We start from the raw sequence: 13,934 nt of genomic DNA, 5'->3' as shown, positions 1-13,934 counted from the left end.
AGCGCACTATGTGGACCTTGTCATCGGCAACCTGGGACACGTAGACATCGCATTCAACGTATTATTACACCTGGACACCGAAAACTACGAAGCGCACTATGTGGACCTCGTCATCGGCAACCTGGGACACGTGGACATCGAATTCAAGGTATTAACACACGTAGACACCGAAAACTACGGAGCGCACTCTGTGGACCTCGTCATCGGCAACCTGGGACACCTAGACATCGAATTCAACGTACGATTACACCTGGACACCGAAAACTATGAAGCGCCCTATTTCAATTCCGTCATCGGCAACCTGGGACACGTGAACATCGAATTCAAGGTATTAATACACGTAGACACCGAAAACTACAGAGCGCACTATGTGGACCTTGTCATCGGCAACCTAGGACACCTAGACATCGCATTCAACGTACGATTACACCTGGACACCGAAAACTATGAAGCGCATTATTTGGATCCCGTCATCGGCAACCTGGGACACGTGGACATCGAATTCAAGATATTAATACACGTAGACACCGAAAACTACGGAGCGCACTATGTGGACCTCGTCATCGGCAACCTGGGACACGTAGACATCGAATTCAACGTATTATTACACCTGGACACCGAAAACTATAAAGCGCACTATCTGGACCTCGTCATCGGCAACCTGGGATACATAGACATCAAATTCAAGCTTGATTCATAAGAATCGACTTAAAAATTCTCTAGCGACACTTTCTGCCAAGCGTAGAGAACCTTCTTTTCCGTTGACTCAATATTTATTATATATATATCTAATTTACCTAAATAGAAATCTTCCTCCTGACCGATAAGTCTATCGACCTAATTTCGAAATACGCGCGCGATATCGAAACTGGCGATACCTGCGCCGCCAGCGTCGAAAAAGTGAAAGGGACGTTTCTCTGATAATCATAATAATATTGAGACGTCGGCGTTAGGAGGAAGAGGAGTATCTTAAAAATAAATTTTCGCATTTGGACTTTGCGTCGCAATATCTCCGCTCGTAGAGCACGTAGCGGAATATTATGAGAGAAACCCCCCCCTAATTAGACCCCAAGCTATCGATCAAGCCTACTTAGAACTTGATTCGTTCACTCGTTATCGAGATCTCAACATCTCGGTTACTCGCAACCCGTCGCGTCGCGTAAAAGAGTCACGGTCGGTCTCGCTCCGCGTGTACTTGGCGCGAGACACTGCCGTGTCTCTTGATGAAGTACCAAATGCATCAGCATAGTCCTCCTGGCCTTCCAACTTGGGAGAGACTCAAGGTTGCTTGCCTATGGAGTAGCGCACACACACCGGAATGACCGCATGGAAAAAGGAATGTGCAACGTGCGAGTATACAATAGCCCAATGACCGCGTTAAAATATAGTTTCTAATTTACACGTTTCTAATTTATTGTGCTGAAGATGACCACAAAAAATGGTCGAAACGTTCGCGAATTTTTTATTTTATTTTTTATGTATTGACGATAAGAAATATATATAACTTGCGCCCTATTTTCCGCGCCGACTCTTACTGCCTCTTTTCCTTTAATCGATTTAATCACGAGAGCCTTATACTTTTTAATTTTTATAATCTTCTAAGTCGACATTGTTTGGAGATGATATATACACTCTCTGAAAAATATACTATATAGCATTCTTTCATTTGATTTCTCGGCATCCAGGACATTTCTCCGTGGTGATAGATGGTGGTAATGGATACAATCAATTATTTTGAATATCCCTGACTCACATCCAGAAACTTGCAATTAGCTGGATCAGTAGTACAAATTTATTTGTATAAAATACTTTAATTGATATGTTAAAATAATTTATTATCCGTAATCACAGGCAGATGCCTAGGACATCAAAAAATCGAATAAAACAAAGCCATTTCGTACATTTTTCTAATTTTTCAAAGAATGTATCTCTGAACGGTATTAACTTACAATAAAGGATTATGTTTATACAGAAATATTTTGATCCTTTAACAATAACCTTTTATTTTAAGTCTCGTTACTAAACGCGAGGGGCCAAAACCCTTATAAAAATGGGCAAAGTTCTTTGAAAGTGAGTGAGTTTAATGCCAAATTGGCAACAATTTACTATTAATTTACTTACTGGATTATAAACACGCTGCTGTATTACAGACGGGTTGCAATCATATATCTACCCATTAGAGAATATATAGATATTTTGTACCTATTCTAAACAGTAAAATATAAATGCACCCATGTGCACATATAGGTAGCAATTTACTCCATTTGTACGAATTTTTGTATGAACACAGTGCACAAGATGACACTAATTCAGATAGATGAGCAAGCGTATATTTTATTTGCACATTATAAACAGCGCTAAGCGCAGAATGCATTTTGACAGTAGTCACTGCGGCGAGCGCAGAAATGGACCTCTATTAAGCTGGACCCTTCACCAGCGCAAATCAAGTTCGCACTAGGTAAAAAATTTAGTGCTATTTAGGTGCTAATTAAGTGCCTTAGTCCGAATTTTGGTGCTCGAACCGTTTTGCAGAAAATGGCGTAAAAAATGGGAGGTCCAGCTTGCCATTAAGCTGAACCCCCCTATATCAGAAAATGGTCTTACATAAAAAACAAGTACACTATAATTTAGTACTAATTAAGTGCTACTTAAGGGGGAAGGTCAAGTAAACGCCGTCTTTTTCCCGATTTTTTTTTAACACATGGAAAGATTTATTAAATCGGAACAAAGTACATCATACTATTCATAATTTAATGTATATTATAAAATTTTTTTTATATCAAAAAATTTCAAAATGGCGGCGCAGCGGCTGCTTTTCTCGGATTTGCGCTGTGCAACGCTCAGATCGCTCTAATTAACTAAAATAAAAAAACCATAGTTTTTTTGTTAAAATGCGTTCATATGGTTTGCATGAACCTCAATTAAAAAAAAAAAATCAAAAAATAAAAATTTAGGATCATTTTGAAGAACAAGTTAAAGGTATCGTTTTTTTCAAAATAATCCTGAATTTTTAATTTTTAATTTTTTTTTTAATTCAGATTCATGCAAAGCATATAAACGCATTTTAACAAAAAAACTTTGGTTATTTATTTCAGTTAATTAGAGCACCTGAGCGCGTTGCACGACGCAAATTTGAGGAGCCGACTTCAAGCAGCTGCAGCGCCGCCATTTTGATTCGACATAACAAAAATTTTATAATATACCTTAAATCATGAATATTATGATGTACTTTGTTCCGATTTAATAAATCTTTCCATTTGTTTAAAAAAAGTTCGGAAAAAAACGGCCATTTACTTGACTCTACCCCCTTAAGTGTTCTAAAATAACGATAAAATATTGACAGATTATAATACTTATTTAAATATACCACTATATATTGAACACAGTACCGTCGCGGTCGACACAAACACTTAAAAAACTTGCTGCATGAATGTATTCGTTACTAAAATGATCGAAAACATATATTATCAAAATATTCCCAAATCTGAGTTTATTGCTAACAGTAAAAAACAATTACAATAATTAACTTAGACCAGCCATTGGCGCTGAATACTAAGTTCTGTCACCTGATCGTCTACGAATTAGTTGCTCGCATGATTATAGTATTAAAATAATTTTCAGACATTGTGTGTATTTTAAAAGAATATCACGATTTGAATTTAGTGCTAGCTATATAGCGTTGAAATTAATTAATTAATCAATGCAGCGCGCGCACAGCGCTCTGTAAATTCGTTACAAAATCGTCAAAAAATTAAATGCTCGCGTGATTGTGATCATGGTGCCGAAATAATCCTGAGAGATTGTACTTTAAGAAAATATCATGATTCGAAGCGCGCCGCGCTCCATGGATAAATTATTTAATTTCAACGCTATGCAGCTAGCACTAAATTTGAATCGTGATATTTTCTTAAAGTACAATGCCTCAGGATTAATTTGGGACCAAAAACACGGAAGCAGCTAATTCTTTGACGATTCTATAACGAATCACAGAGCGCTGCGCGCGCGCGCTACATGAGTTAAAAAATTAATTTCAACGCTATGCAGCTAGCACTAAATTCAAATCGTGATATTTTCTTAAAGTACAATGTCTCGGGATAATTTTGAGAGCATAATCACGCAAGCACCTAATTCTTTGACGATTCTGCAAAGAATTATAGAACGCTGCGCGCGCGCTTCATAAGTTAATAAATTAATTTCAACGCTATGCAGCTAGCACTAAATTCAAATCGTGATCTTCTTTTAAAGTACAATGTCTGAGAATTATTTTAATACTATAATCATGCAAGCAATTCGTAGACGATCAGGTGACGGAACTTAGTGCTCAGCGCCAACGGCTGGTCTAAGTTAATTATCGTAATTGTTTCACTGTTACAAATAAACTCAGATTTGGGAATATTTTGATAATATACACATTTTTTCGATCATTTTAGTAACGAATATATTTATGCAGCAAATTTTTTCAGTGTTTGTGTCGACCGCGACGGTACTGTGTGCAATATATGTATAGTGGTATATTTAAATAAATGTTATAATCTGTCAATATTTTATCGTTATTTTAGAGCAATTAATTAGCACTTAATTAGCACTAAATTATAGTGTACTTGTTTTCTATGTAAGACCATTTTTTGATATGGGGGGGGGGATCCAGCTTAATGGCAAGCTGAACCCCCCATTTTTTTACGCGATTTCTTGTTAAACGGTTCGAGCATCAAAATTTGGACTAGGGCACTTAATTAGCACATAAATAGCACTAAATTTTTTACTTAGTGCGAACTTGATTTGCGCTGGTGGGGGGTCCAGCTTAGAGGTTGCATTTTGACAACTAGATCCTAGCTCGGACTTGATGGCGTTCTTATATTAAATTGATTTTAAATCTTAGAGAGTCCTATTACTATTATTATTACCCTGATGGAAATATTTTACTGAATATAATGGAATTTTACTAAAATTTTGTCTCAATTGACCTAGATGCAAATTTTTTGCTGAAAGTATTATGAAATTGATGATAAATAAAATGAAAGTTATTGAAAAATTACTGAATATATTTTAAAATAAATCATAATTTTTTTTATAAAATTTAATGTAAATATTGTAAAATATAAGAAAAATTAAATTATATTGTTGAAAAATAATGACAAATTTGTTAAAATATTAGATATCAAGAAAGTTATTAAATTTAACTGAAATTAACTAAAAACTAAAATTTTCATAATGATATCTATGGTATAATAATGAAAAGGGGGCAGTTGATAGTAGAATTTCATTATATTTTCAGTCAAATTTTTACACACACCAGAGATAATTATTAAATTAATAACTTACTTTCTCTAGCTTTATTTATCACCACGATTCCAACCTTTACTGACATATTTCTGAGTCCTTGCTCGTTCAGTTGCTTTTTGGAACTGAAGCATAGAACCTTTAATCGTTAATTTGAGAATTTAGCTGATGCTAATTCGAGTTTATAAGACTGTAAGTCTACTTTTTGTTGAGAATTACCACTTTTTTATGATTAAGGCCGTTCGCTTCACAGCCTTCTAACACGATTTTTTTCGTCAATAAACGAATAATTATTTTTAAAGTTTTAATTGTTACCAACTATCTAATTAAATTTATAGTTATCACGCATACATTTCGACTATTTGTTAATCGGTTTTTTGGGCTTTCAACTTGATGTGGGTTCTTAATAACTCCATGTAATTTATATACTATAATTATTAATATTAAGAAAGTAAAAACGACCGCTATGATTTAAAATTTAAATCAATAGAGAGGATAAATTCTATAATAAAAATGCTATAATTATTAATTAATGTTAATCTTATGATGTTAAACTTCCTTTTAATTTATTTCATTTCTCGACGGATTTTTTATGTAACGGGATTATTATGATGTATTACAGTTAATTAGAGGGATTTATTTGATTGATTGAAAAAATCTCTGTAAAGCACGAAACGTCCCAGTTATTTTGACGGAATATTAAACTATAATATTTAGAATCCTGTTGTTCGGTTATTGGCTTTTGTTTTATCTAAGAGTACGAGTTTTATCTACTTATATATTTTTTAATTTATACATATTAAAATTATTGCAATATTAAAAAAACAAATTTTTTACATTATCTCATGACGAAAGAGACCACCACCTTCTCGCGGTTTCCGTTGAGCAACAATATGTACGTAATCTATTCGTAAAAGTAAAATACACAGAACTGTAATTGCAAAAAATTGTCCTTTAATTTTACTATATGTATTTTACAAGACATTTACTACGTTTACGCAAGCGTTACTTTCTGTAGTAACTTTTACGATATATCACTCGTTTACGCGAAGTAAATTATCGTAAGTTACTACAAAATCCCGTTTACGCGAAGGAAAATCCTGTTTACGCGAAGGAATTATCGTAAGTTACTACAGAAGTAACGCTCGCGTAAACGTAGTAATAGTAACTTATTGTGCCAATGTAAAATAATTAATGAAATAAAATTGCTTAAAGTTTCCGTGTGCGTAATCTATTGAGCCGGTAGAAGCAATTTTCTAATAGTAAACGTGAACGAGCGAGTAAGACGATCGGCTAGAATGCTGAAGGTCTCAAGTTCGAGTTTTCTAACTCTTTGCATTCTTATTTTTTTAGGCAAATGAGTTGTTATGTAATACATATAAACTAGGAAAATTTTTTGACAATTATTAAAATTATTCGCATATTTTTTAAGAACTTTAAGAAAGTTAAAAAAATAAGAAATTATTTTCAAATTACAAAATAAAGTTTTTTTTTATTATTATATAATAACAATAGTATTGTTCATTAATCCTCGGGCTCGGCTTCATATACATATATATATATATATATGTAGGTTGTAGTGTAGGATGCTGGTAATAAAGGCCAGAAGATGCTTCTAAACACTTTCTTTATTTGCTGGCGCGTACAATCTCGGAATAGCATGCACGACGTGTGTCTTCGCTCGTGAGCCTACCGGAAGTCTCTGTTCTACCGCGCGGTAATCGGCGAGGTACCAACCTACGAACGCTGCCCTACGCTACTCATTGGTCGCGCCTGTAGTGGCGCCGCAACTCTAATACGCGCGGTTATTCGAACATACGTAATCACACAACATAGGTCCAGAGGTATGTTCCGGGACTGTTTACGTTTTTTGAAATGTACAGTCCTGGAAAAAATTGATGTCCTACGGCAATTTTCGGGACAGTTTTTTGAATCTGATTACATATATAGCGTTATATTCCAGGACTGTACATTTCAAAAAACGTAAACAGTCCCGAAACATACCTCTGGACCTACATATATATATATATGTATATATACTAGCTGTGGTTACCCGGGCTTCGCCCCGGAGGACATATGTAATAAGACACGCAAATAGTCTCTCTCTCTTTCTCTCTCTCTCTTTTTCTTCGAAAAATTAATAAAATTTTTGAAAGATCGGTAACGAAAAACTATACCGATGTTGTGAGGCGGAAGTCGCCGTGCCCGAATTGCAACACATAGCTGTCAGCGCACATCCCGAATATTGCCAAACTCACTTGAGGTGGCATTCCGGGTGTCGCAAGCGGCTTCCAGGTCGCTCACCCGGAAGCAAAAGCGCTGACAGCTAAGTCAGCATCGCGGAAGTAATACGCGAAGAAATATAAAGCCCGCCCTTCCGAGAAGCGGCGAGCAGTCTAGAACGTAAGGCTAATCGCGCACGACCGAACGTAATCTATTATATTGTGAACGCCCGCAAGTCAGGGCAGTGAAGTAAGAAGATATCTGTATCATTTCAAAGAATAACTTTATTAAACATTGTTCACTCAATAAACTGGCCAAGTGTTACTCCTTTCTCCCGGCGGATCCAAAAGAACTCAGTGCCGACCCTGCGATCCAAGAGGAACGGCACAACAATTGGTGGCAGCGGTGGAATCTGCCAACCGGACGGGAGGACGTCCTGCCAGATTGCGCCTGCGAAGGGAACGGATCGTTAGACGGTGATAAAATATCCCGGAGAGGAAAAGCCAGCCGGATCCCGAGTGCGTGAAACGACGGCAGTAGCTCCGCGTGCTATCAGCGACACCGGAGAGGCCCCGACCTACCGCACGGATTCGCCAGCCCGACGCAGCGACGCAGGGATGCAGCGAGCCAGCGAAGCAGCGCAGCAAGGACGCAGCAAAGCAGACAACGCAGAAACAGTGAAGCGGCCCTGCCAGACTCGACGCGGCAGAAAGCGGTCACGATGCACTACGCGGCGGTACTGTAAGTCAACACGCCATTGTAAGCTGATACCGGCACGCGCCGCGACGCAAACGTTATATCTCTGCGTGCGTACCCCGCGATAGCGAACACCGGATTGCGAGAGAAATTTTCGCGATTGCAGGCAATACAACCGCGAAGCGCCGAAAGATTTTCGCGTTTCAGGACAATAAAGCATAAGCGCCGATAGATGTCGGACGACTTGTCCCGGCATCCCCCTGTCAGCAACGCGTCATTTGTGTTAAGCGAGCGCGCGCAACGAGCCATCGAAAATAGTATCAGGAATCGTTTTCGCGCTACACGACTCGCGAACGACGAATTAGATCGCGTGCGAAGAAACTTAGACGCGCAACTCGACGACGCAAGGTCGCCGGTGCTCGAGCTACATCCTAACGTCATCGTAGAACGCGAATTCGAATTCTTAGACGCTAGTCTTTGCGACGCGAACAGAAACCCGCGAGATAGCGTCGACAACACAAGCAGCGACCGACCGACGCCGACGGTGACGCACGATCGGACACCTCGGCTGATACTCAGAGCGAAAACGCAGGGAGAGGAGAATTCTCCCTGACGTCATACGACAGCGATATATTCGACCCCGAGGAAGAGGATTATACTCCCCGGGCCGACAGAATGAGCCAGCCACGAGCTACCGCGACCATCACGCCGCGAGAGGACATATCCCCGGCGCAAATTAACGCGGAAATAGAGCGGTTTAGACCCGCGGAAAATGGGCAACTGCCCGAAGGCGACCAAGGTCGAGCCCCCGAGCCGACGCAGGTAAGCCCCGGAGCAATGAGCTCCGTGCTCAGCGATGTCCTACGCATGATGTACGACATGCAGGAACGCATGGACCGTACAGAGGCCGCAGAGTTCAAGCGCTCTGTAGAAGTCCTGCGCGCAATCCGCGAGATACGGGAACGCATGAGTTAAATTGAATCCGCCACTCACGACCGCCCCGATGCGCGAGAATGACGCGTACGGACCAGCCAGGGCCCGCTGGACGTGACCTACGGACGAACGCACAGCGACGTCCGTAGTCAGCCAGGGCACCATCTCGGGTTCCTCAGCCTAAAGAAAGCCCGTAACATGATTCCCGAAATGAACGGAGAATCCCGAGAACGCGTTCGCGAATTTATTAATGCAAGCACTTACGCGATGAAAAATATACAGCCCGCGGACGAAACCGGACGAACTAGAAGCAATCTTGTGCACAAAGTTCAAGGGCAAGGCAATGACCGACTTCGACACGCGTGATATTCGCGACTTCGAGCAGCTAAAACGCGAACTCGAAACGGAATATCTCGGAAAACGCGGCATGACCCATCTGCAGCTAGAATTCAACTCGCTAAAACAAAAAGCGGGAGAAAGCGCGCAGGAATTCGGGCGTCGAGTCGAGAAGCTCGCGAGAGAACTGTATGAGGCCATAGAAGAAGGCCAAGGGCACTCGCAAGAGCAGCAGAAGGCGATATTGGAAAATATTAAAATGCAAGCTCTGCATAACTTTCAAATCGGGCTGCATGATGATATCAAGATGCTGGTCCGAGCACAGCGATATCCAAGCCTACAGGAGGCAATAACCGGCGCCAGTGCCGAGGAAAAAGTTAGAGGCCCTTCCCCGCGAAACGGACAAGCGGTAAACAGAAATAGATTTAATCAGGGGAACGCGCGAAATGCGGGAAACGCGACCGTGAAATGCTACAAATGTGGTAAGACCGGCCATTACGGGCGAGATTGCCGTACGAGCCAGCAAGCTAATAAATTCCTGCTGCCGCGAGCGGATAAGCCCGGTGGCATAAACATAATCGAGTGTACCTACTGCAAGAAAGCAGGGCACAAGCGCGACGAATACTGGTCGTTAAACGGACGGCCGAAATCCGAGCGACCGCACCGACCGAAACAGGAAAATGCGAAAAAAGCACCGATAGGCACAGTAAGAAAAACCAAAGCGAGCGAATCTAGCGAGGACGCACCCTCCGACAGCAGTAGCGAGGAGGAAGAGAAGCCGAAAAGAAATAAGGCACGCGCCGCCGAGACATACCGAGTGTCCCAGGTAACGGAGAAACGCAAGAAGGGTCCGCTAGATATCATAACACTGCCTATACAGGAAGCGAAACAAGGAGAAATGAATCTTCTATTAGATTCCGGAGCAACCCTGACATAAATTAAAGTAGGCAACCTAAAAGGGAAAACAATGGTGCGAAAGGAGAAACTGGCATTAATCGGCGTAACAGGACACCAAATTCACACGCTGGGAAAAATAAAAGCGACCGTAGATCTCGGAAAAAAGAAAATACGTCACACAATGTACGTAGTAAAAGATAACTTCCCCATCGAATACGAAGGAATATTAGGAAACGACTTCCTAACTAAACATAAAGCCGATATCTCAAACACGTCGAAACAGTTGAAAATAGGCAAAGCCATGTTCAAGCTACGACCGTATCAAAAAATAAAGCTACCTCCCCGCAGTGAAACCATTGTAAAAGCCGTCACAGATCATAACCGGGTAGGCATAGTGAAAAGCGGTGAACCTGCTCCCGGAATTTTCATCGGGCATTGCCTCGTAAAACCCGTCGAATTTACTTGCCCGGTCAGCATATTGAACGTGACGGACAAGCCGGTGGAGATCCTCACTCCACACGTAACGTTAGAAGACCTGCCGGCGGACGACGCCGCGAGCGTACTCACGTTACAGGCAAATGAAGAATACGAGACTGTCACAGAGCGACAAAAGAAAATGCGCGACCAAGTACAGCTCGATCACCTAAACACTGAAGAGCAAAAGGCAGTAAAAAAAATTTGCGATGAATTTTATGACGTTTTTTACCTAGACGGAGATAAACTAAGCGCCACTACAGCAATAAAACACGAAATAAATACACGACCCGATAGTGCGCCAGTAAATGTAAAACCATACCGGTTACCCGAGAAACATAAAGCCGAAGTGAGAAAACAAATACGGAAAACGCTGGACGACGGCATAATTCGTCCGAGCACAAGCCAGTGGAACGCGCCAATAGTAGTTGTCGCCAAGAAACCTGACGCGTTCGGCAGAATAAAATTTCGCGTAGTGATCGACTTCAGAAAAATGAACGATCTCACCATGGGAGACTCCTTCCCCATGCCAAACATTACAAACATATTTGATCAGCTAGGCAATGCGAAATACTTTTCTGTACTAGATTTAGCCTCGGGATATCACCAAATCCCGATGCAAGAAGAACATAAGCAGAAAACGGCATTTTCGACTCCAGACGGACATTTCGAGCACAACAGAATGCCATTCGGTCTAAAAAATGCACCAGCGGCCTTTCAGCGATTAATGTATGCGGTATTAGCCGGACTGTTAGGACTAAAATGTTTCGTGTATATCGATGACATTGTTATATACGGAGCATCGCTGACGGAGCACATTAAGCGGTTAATCGCAGTACTGCACAGACTACGAAAATACAATCTTAAGTTACAACCGAACAAGTGCGCATTTTTACGAAAAGAGGTCATTTACCTAGGGCATGTGATATCCGAAAACGGAATATCGCCAGACCCGTCTAAATTACAAGCAGTAAAAGAATTTCCGACCCCGAGAAGAGTGAAAGATATACAATCTTTCATCGGGTTAGCCGGATACTACAGAAAATTTATCGAAAATTTCTCAAAGATAGCCAAGCCTCTAACAAAGCTCACAAAGAAAGGAGAAAAATTTAATTGGTCAATCGAACAACAGAACGCGTTTGATCTACTTAAAGAAAAATTAACGACAGCCCCGGTATTGAATTACCCTGACTTTAGCAAAGAGTTCTTGGTGACTACCGACGCGTCAGATTACGCCATTGGAGCCGTGCTCTCACAAGGAACAGTAACTCTCACAAGAAGCACCGCATAACTAATCACAGCACAAGAGTATTCAAAAGCACCGGAGCAGAGGTAGCTAGCGACTGACACGAGATCGCGCAGAAAAAGTAAGAAGAGCAACCTGAAGCGAAGAAGCGTCAGCAAAAAATCGACGCAGGTCGGCGAGTACCCGACCAAGGACCAAAAGACGTAGCATAACAACAGTAAAATAAATTAATAAAACTTACAATTAACCATCACGGGAAAGAGTATACCCCCGACCCGTTAACAAACGGAAACGGAGATCAGCCAACAGCAGAAACAATGCCATAGTATCCGGCGGGCCACGCCGATCACGACCCGTCAAAAAGTCGTGCTGACCGACGCGGAAACGTGGACGAGCGTAAGTAAAGTCCCCAGGTTCCGACCAGTCGGGCACTACCAGTGCAGGAGGGGTGGTTTCCTCCCCCGCATCGACAGCCTGGAGTTCCTCCAGGGTCACGACACCTCTAACGGGTACAAACCGCTCGAGAGGAGTCATAATCGTGCAAATTATAAGACGTGACGCGACAGAGAAACAGCCTCGAACTAAAGCAATTCGCTAAATGATATAAAAGCTAACAGTCATAATCAGCAGAAAATGCGATAAAATTAACACCAAGTCCAAGATAGTATTCCTATTACAGGACACCGATCATCATTTTTCACCTAGTGGACGAAATGTCATCCGAACCGATGCCACCGTACGAGGTGACGCCATTTAGCGACGAACCAGGAATTTATTTTGAGAAAATCGGGACAATGCAACTTCAAGAAAATACATGGAAATTGGCTATCCGAATCGAGGTAGCGGCGTTTGCAATAAGATACCACCAGCTCCAACGTTACCTCGGACGAATAAAAAATTTATGCGATCGCGTAAAGGACGATAACCGATTCATATGTAATAACATACTCCGCATAACCGAGGACGACAATACAAAACTGACGCAACTGATAATACGACTGCAAACTATTTACAAAGTACCGACGAGCCGACGCGGACTGTTAGACGCGATAGGAACCATAAGTAAAACATTATTTGGAACGATGGACGCCGACGATGAGAAACACATACAAGAACAGCTAGAATTAATGCAAAACCAACAAAATGTCATACGACACGCGGCGAAAAGTCAGATTAAAATTATAAACGCGACGTTAGGACACATGGAAGCGCTAGAGCAAACTATTAACAAAAACGAAAACATGCTAGTGAATGTAACCAGACTAGTACAGGAACGAGTGTCGAATTTAGCGCACCGCGAGGAAATAGATGAACACCTGTTAGCAATAACTGCGATAATGAACAAATTAATAAACGATGTAGAAGACGTTTTAGCGTACCTCACCTACTCTAAGAGCGGAATAGTACTCGTACGACTACTTCCCCTCAAAAATATTATAAAAGAATTGAGAGAAGCGACAACTCACCTAACCCAAGGAGCTCACTTTTCTTTTAAAATACAAACCGAAAATTGGAATAAAATTCAGGAGTTTATGGAAATAAATGCTTACTACGAACCCCAACGTATACACAATCCTGACCTTCCCTATTGTCACATATCCAAAGTACGAAATTATAAGAATAAACCCCCTGCCGGTACACGACCGTGAAAATATATTTGTAATACCGAAAACTACGTACGACCTACTAGCTATTGATAAAGAAAACCGAAATTATGTAACACTAAAAGAAGATGATTCGAATAAATGTAAAGACTCCGGCACAACGTTTGTATGTAACACGAACCACCCGGTATACTTCATAACGTCGCATGCACCCTGCGAGGTGCAGATATATATAAGAACGGAAG

The sequence above is a fragment of the Temnothorax americanus genome, unplaced genomic scaffold (genome assembly GCF_048541705.1).
Source record: "Temnothorax americanus isolate GAGA-0224 unplaced genomic scaffold, ASM4854170v1 Scaffold96, whole genome shotgun sequence".
Classification (NCBI taxonomy): Eukaryota; Metazoa; Arthropoda; class Insecta; order Hymenoptera; family Formicidae; genus Temnothorax; species Temnothorax americanus.
This window is presented reverse-complemented; position numbering follows the sequence as displayed.